The following is a 7,357-nucleotide window of genomic DNA, read 5'->3' as shown; positions in this document are numbered from 1 at the left end:
CTACTGAACATACGTGTGAAGTTTCATACTACAAAAACGAATACTTCACCTTGAAAACTTGCACAACAGGTTTTTTCTAAAAAGTAGTTATAGTTGGATCCAAGTAGTTTATATTTGGAAATTCGAAAATTTTTTTGCATAAAAATATAGACCGACGGTCCCTCACGCACGATATAACATTTGCGAAAGCTTCATGTACGATTTGAACTCCAAAAACGACTAAAATCAGTTTTTTACAGCGAAATAGTCAAAAAGTAACGAATGCCTTCAAAAAGTGACGAAGACCACTGAAAAAAAATAATTTTGAATGTTTCTCGTTTTTTTGCGCATAACCTGTTTCGGCGATACTACTGAACATACGTGTGATGTTTCAAACTACAAAAACGAATACTTCACCTTGAATACTTGCACAACAGGTTTTTTCAAAAAAGTTGTTATAGTTGGATCCAAGTAGTTTATATTTGGAAATTCGAAAATTTTTTCGCATAAAAATATAGATTGACGGTCCCTCACGCACGATATAACATTTGCGAAAGCTTCATGTACGATTTGAACTCCAAAAACGACTAAAATCAGTTTTTTACGGAGAAATAATCAAAAAGTAACGAATGCCCTCGAAAAGTGACGAAGACCACTGAAAAAATAAAATGTCAAATGTTTCCTGTTTTTTTGCGCATAACCTGATTCGGCGATACTACTGAACATACGTGTGATGTTTCAAACTACAAAAACTAATATTTCACCTTAAAAACTTGCACAACAGGTTTTTTCAAAAAAGTAGTTATAGTTGGATCCAAGTAGTTTATACTTGGAAATTCGAAAATTTTTTTGCATAAAAATGTAGACCGACGGTCCCTCACGCACGATATAACATTTGCGAAAGCTTCATGTACGATTTGAACTCCAAAAACGACTAAAATCAGTTTTTTACGGAGAAATAATCAAAAAGTAACGAATGCCCTCGAAAAGTGACGAAGACCACTGAAAAAATAAAATGTCAAATGTTTCCTGTTTTTTTGCGCATAACCTGATTCGGCGATACTACTGAACATACGTGTGATGTTTCAAACTACAAAAACGAATATTTCACCTTAAAAACTTGCACAACAGGTTTTTTCAAAAAAGTAGTTATAATTGGATCCGAGTAGTTTATATTTGGAAATTCAAAAATTTTTTTGTATAAAAATGTAGACCGACGGTCCCTCACGCACGATATAACATTTGCTAAAGCTTCATGCACGATTTGAACACCAAAAACGACTAAAATCAGTTTTTTACAGCGAAATAGTCAAAAAGTAACGAATGCCTTCAAAAAGTGACGAAGACCACTGAAAAAAATAATTTTGAATGTTTCTCGTTTTTTTGCGCATAACCTGTTTCGGCGATACTACTGAACATACGTGTGAAGTTTCAAACTACAAAAACGAATACTTCACCTTGAATACTTGCACAACAGGTTTTTTCAAAAAAGTTGTTATAGTTGGATCCAAGTAGTTTATATTTGGAAATTCGAAAATTTTTTTGCATAAAAATATAGACCGACGGTCCCTCACGCACGATATAACATTTGCGAAAGCTTCATGTACGATTTGAACTCCAAAAACGACTAAAATCAGTTTTTTACAGCGAAAAAATCAAAAAGTAACGAATGCCCTCGAAAAGTGACGAAGACCACTGAAAAAATAAAATGTCAAATGTTTCCTGTTTTTTTGCGCATAACCTGATTCGGTGATACTACTGAACATACGTGTGATGTTTCAAACTACAAAAACGAATATTTCACCTTAAAAACTTGCACAACAGGTTTTTTCAAAAAAGTAGTTATAGTTGGATCCAAGTAGTTTATATTTGGAAATTCGAAAATTTTTTTGCATAAAAATATAGACCGACGGTCCCTCACGCACGATATAACATTTGCGAATGCTTCATGTACGATTTGAACTCCAAAAACGACTAAAATCAGTTTTTTACAGCGAAATAGTCAAAAAGTAACGAATGCCTTCAAAAAGAGACGAAGACCACTGAAAAAAATAATTTTGAATGTTTCTCGTTTTTTTGCGCATAACCTGTTTCGGCGATACTACTGAACATACGTGTGAAGTTTCAAACTACAAAAACGAATACTTCACCTTGAAAACTTGCACAACAGGTTTTTTCAAAAAAGTAGTTATAGTTGGATCCAAGTAGTTTATATTTGGAAATTCGAAAATTTTTTCGCATAAAAATATAGATTGACGGTCCCTCACGCACGATATAACATTTGCGAAAGCTTCATGTACGATTTGAACTCCAAAAACGACTAAAATCAGTTTTTTACGGAGAAATAATCAAAAAGTAACGAATGCCCTCGAAAAGTGACGAAGACCACTGAAAAAATAAAATGTCAAATGTTTCCTGTTTTTTTGTGCATAATCTGATTCGGCGATACTACTGAACATACGTGTGATGTTTCAAACTATAAAAACGAATACTTCACCTTAAAAACATGCACAACAGGTTTTTTCAAAAAAGTAGTTATAGTTGGATCCAAGTAGTTTATATTTGGAAATTCGAAAATTTTTTTGCATAAAAATATAGACCGACGGTCCCTCACGCACGATATAACATTTGCGAAAGCTTCATGTACGATTTGAACTCCAAAAACGACTAAAATCAGTTTTTTACAGCGAAATAGTCAAAAAGTAACGAATGCCTTCAAAAAGTGACGAAGACCACTGAAAAAAAATAATTTTGAATGTTTCTCGTTTTTTTGCGCATAACCTGTTTCGGCGATACTACTGAACATACGTGTGATGTTTCAAACTACAAAAACGAATACTTCACCTTGAATACTTGCACAACAGGTTTTTTCAAAAAAGTTGTTATAGTTGGATCCAAGTAGTTTATATTTGGAAATTCGAAAATTTTTTCGCATAAAAATATAGATTGACGGTCCCTCACGCACGATATAACATTTGCGAAAGCTTCATGTACGATTTGAACTCCAAAAACGACTAAAATCAGTTTTTTACGGAGAAATAATCAAAAAGTAACGAATGCCCTCGAAAAGTGACGAAGACCACTGAAAAAATAAAATGTCAAATGTTTCCTGTTTTTTTGCGCATAACCTGATTCGGCGATACTACTGAACATACGTGTGATGTTTCAAACTACAAAAACTAATATTTCACCTTAAAAACTTGCACAACAGGTTTTTTCAAAAAAGTAGTTATAGTTGGATCCAAGTAGTTTATACTTGGAAATTCGAAAATTTTTTTGCATAAAAATGTAGACCGACGGTCCCTCACGCACGATATAACATTTGCGAAAGCTTCATGTACGATTTGAACTCCAAAAACGACTAAAATCAGTTTTTTACGGAGAAATAATCAAAAAGTAACGAATGCCCTCGAAAAGTGACGAAGACCACTGAAAAAATAAAATGTCAAATGTTTCCTGTTTTTTTGCGCATAACCTGATTCGGCGATACTACTGAACATACGTGTGATGTTTCAAACTACAAAAACGAATATTTCACCTTAAAAACTTGCACAACAGGTTTTTTCAAAAAAGTAGTTATAATTGGATCCGAGTAGTTTATATTTGGAAATTCAAAAATTTTTTTGTATAAAAATGTAGACCGACGGTCCCTCACGCACGATATAACATTTGCTAAAGCTTCATGCACGATTTGAACACCAAAAACGACTAAAATCAGTTTTTTACAGCGAAATAGTCAAAAAGTAACGAATGCCTTCAAAAAGTGACGAAGACCACTGAAAAAAAATAATTTTGAATGTTTCTCGTTTTTTTGCGCATAACCTGTTTCGGCGATACTACTGAACATACGTGTGAAGTTTCAAACTACAAAAACGAATACTTCACCTTGAATACTTGCACAACAGGTTTTTTCAAAAAAGTTGTTATAGTTGGATCCAAGTAGTTTATATTTGGAAATTCGAAAATTTTTTTGCATAAAAATATAGACCGACGGTCCCTCACGCACGATATAACATTTGCGAAAGCTTCATGTACGATTTGAACTCCAAAAACGACTAAAATCAGTTTTTTACAGCGAAAAAATCAAAAAGTAACGAATGCCCTCGAAAAGTGACGAAGACCACTGAAAAAATAAAATGTCAAATGTTTCCTGTTTTTTTGCGCATAACCTGATTCGGTGATACTACTGAACATACGTGTGATGTTTCAAACTACAAAAACGAATATTTCACCTTAAAAACTTGCACAACAGGTTTTTTCAAAAAAGTAGTTATAGTTGGATCCAAGTAGTTTATATTTGGAAATTCGAAAATTTTTTTGCATAAAAATATAGACCGACGGTCCCTCACGCACGATATAACATTTGCGAATGCTTCATGTACGATTTGAACTCCAAAAACGACTAAAATCAGTTTTTTACAGCGAAATAGTCAAAAAGTAACGAATGCCTTCAAAAAGAGACGAAGACCACTGAAAAAAAATAATTTTGAATGTTTCTCGTTTTTTTGCGCATAACCTGTTTCGGCGATACTACTGAACATACGTGTGAAGTTTCAAACTACAAAAACGAATACTTCACCTTGAAAACTTGCACAACAGGTTTTTTCAAAAAAGTAGTTATAGTTGGATCCAAGTAGTTTATATTTGGAAATTCGAAAATTTTTTCGCATAAAAATATAGATTGACGGTCCCTCACGCACGATATAACATTTGCGAAAGCTTCATGTACGATTTGAACTCCAAAAACGACTAAAATCAGTTTTTTACGGAGAAATAATCAAAAAGTAACGAATGCCCTCGAAAAGTGACGAAGACCACTGAAAAAAAATAATTTTGAATGTTTCTCGTTTTTTTGCGCACAAACTGTTTCGGCGATACTACTGAACATACGTGTGAAGTTTCATACTACAAAAACGAATACTTCACCTTGAAAACTTGCACAACAGGTTTTTTCTAAAAAGTAGTTATAGTTGGATCCAAGTAGTTTATATTTGGAAATTCGAAAATTTTTTTGCATAAAAATATAGACCGACGGTCCCTCACGCACGATATAACATTTGCGAAAGCTTCATGTACGATTTGAACTCCAAAAACGACTAAAATCAGTTTTTTACAGCGAAATAGTCAAAAAGTAACGAATGCCTTCAAAAAGTGACGAAGACCACTGAAAAAAAATAATTTTGAATGTTTCTCGTTTTTTTGCGCATAACCTGTTTCGGCGATACTACTGAACATACGTGTGATGTTTCAAACTACAAAAACGAATACTTCACCTTGAATACTTGCACAACAGGTTTTTTCAAAAAAGTTGTTATAGTTGGATCCAAGTAGTTTATATTTGGAAATTCGAAAATTTTTTCGCATAAAAATATAGATTGACGGTCCCTCACGCACGATATAACATTTGCGAAAGCTTCATGTACGATTTGAACTCCAAAAACGACTAAAATCAGTTTTTTACGGAGAAATAATCAAAAAGTAACGAATGCCCTCGAAAAGTGACGAAGACCACTGAAAAAATAAAATGTCAAATGTTTCCTGTTTTTTTGCGCATAACCTGATTCGGCGATACTACTGAACATACGTGTGATGTTTCAAACTACAAAAACGAATATTTCACCTTAAAAACTTGCACAACAGGTTTTTTCAAAAAAGTAGTTATAATTGGATCCGAGTAGTTTATATTTGGAAATTCAAAAATTTTTTTGTATAAAAATGTAGACCGACGGTCCCTCACGCACGATATAACATTTGCTAAAGCTTCATGCACGATTTGAACACCAAAAACGACTAAAATCAGTTTTTTACAGCGAAATAGTCAAAAAGTAACGAATGCCTTCAAAAAGTGACGAAGACCACTGAAAAAAAATAATTTTGAATGTTTCTCGTTTTTTTGCGCATAACCTGTTTCGGCGATACTACTGAACATACGTGTGAAGTTTCAAACTACAAAAACGAATACTTCACCTTGAAAACTTGCACAACAGGTTTTTTCTAAAAAGTAGTTATAGTTGGATCCAAGTAGTTTATATTTGGAAATTCGAAAATTTTTTTGCATAAAAATATAGACCGACGGTCCCTCACGCACGATATAACATTTGCGAAAGCTTCATGTACGATTTGAACTCCAAAAACGACTAAAATCAGTTTTTTACAGCGAAATAGTCAAAAAGTAACGAATGCCTTCAAAAAGTGACGAAGACCACTGAAAAAAAATAATTTTGAATGTTTCTCGTTTTTTTGCGCATAACCTGTTTCGGCGATACTACTGAACATACGTGTGATGTTTCAAACTACAAAAACGAATACTTCACCTTGAATACTTGCACAACAGGTTTTTTCAAAAAAGTTGTTATAGTTGGATCCAAGTAGTTTATATTTGGAAATTCGAAAATTTTTTCGCATAAAAATATAGATTGACGGTCCCTCACGCACGATATAACATTTGCGAAAGCTTCATGTACGATTTGAACTCCAAAAACGACTAAAATCAGTTTTTTACGGAGAAATAATCAAAAAGTAACGAATGCCCTCGAAAAGTGACGAAGACCACCGAAAAAATAAAATGTCAAATGTTTCCTGTTTTTTTGCGCATAACCTGATTCGGCGATACTACTGAACATACGTGTGATGTTTCAAACTACAAAAACTAATATTTCACCTTAAAAACTTGCACAACAGGTTTTTTCAAAAAAGTAGTTATAGTTGGATCCAAGTAGTTTATACTTGGAAATTCGAAAATTTTTTTGCATAAAAATGTAGACCGACGGTCCCTCACGCACGATATAACATTTGCTAAAGCTTCATGCACGATTTGAACACCAAAAACGACTAAAATCAGTTTTTTACAGCGAAATAGTCAAAAAGTAACGATTGCCTTCAAAAAGTGACGAAGACCACTGAAAAAAAATAATTTTGAATGTTTCTCGTTTTTTTGCGCATAACCTGTTTCGGCGATACTACTGAGCATATGTGTGATTTTTGTGGTACACATACTAATCCTTCACCTCGAAAACTTACATAACATGTTTTTCAAAAAAGTAGTTTAGATGTAAGTACCATATTTTACTAAATTTATATTTTTCACTCCTATGATGGGTTTTAGTTATTTTTAAAATATTTTTATGTATTATGTTTCAACTAGTATAGTTACTGAAAACAATTGTGGAATCAGAATTCAACATTTAGTTTTAGTTTTCAATCTGTATTGTAAACATTTAATTATTATATATTGTTTTGTATTTAAATTGAGTTTCTTCGTCTTTATTTTTGATTGTAATTCTTTTATGTTTTTATGTTTGGAAATTTATCGAAATTCCCATATACCTAAATTCACCACTGCTCATGTAATACGATTATAGTATGGAAGTACATTTTG

Source organism: Rhopalosiphum maidis, chromosome 4, assembly GCF_003676215.2.
Source record: "Rhopalosiphum maidis isolate BTI-1 chromosome 4, ASM367621v3, whole genome shotgun sequence".
In the NCBI taxonomy this organism is placed as follows: Eukaryota; Metazoa; Arthropoda; class Insecta; order Hemiptera; family Aphididae; genus Rhopalosiphum; species Rhopalosiphum maidis.
Note: the sequence above shows the minus strand (reverse complement) of the source record.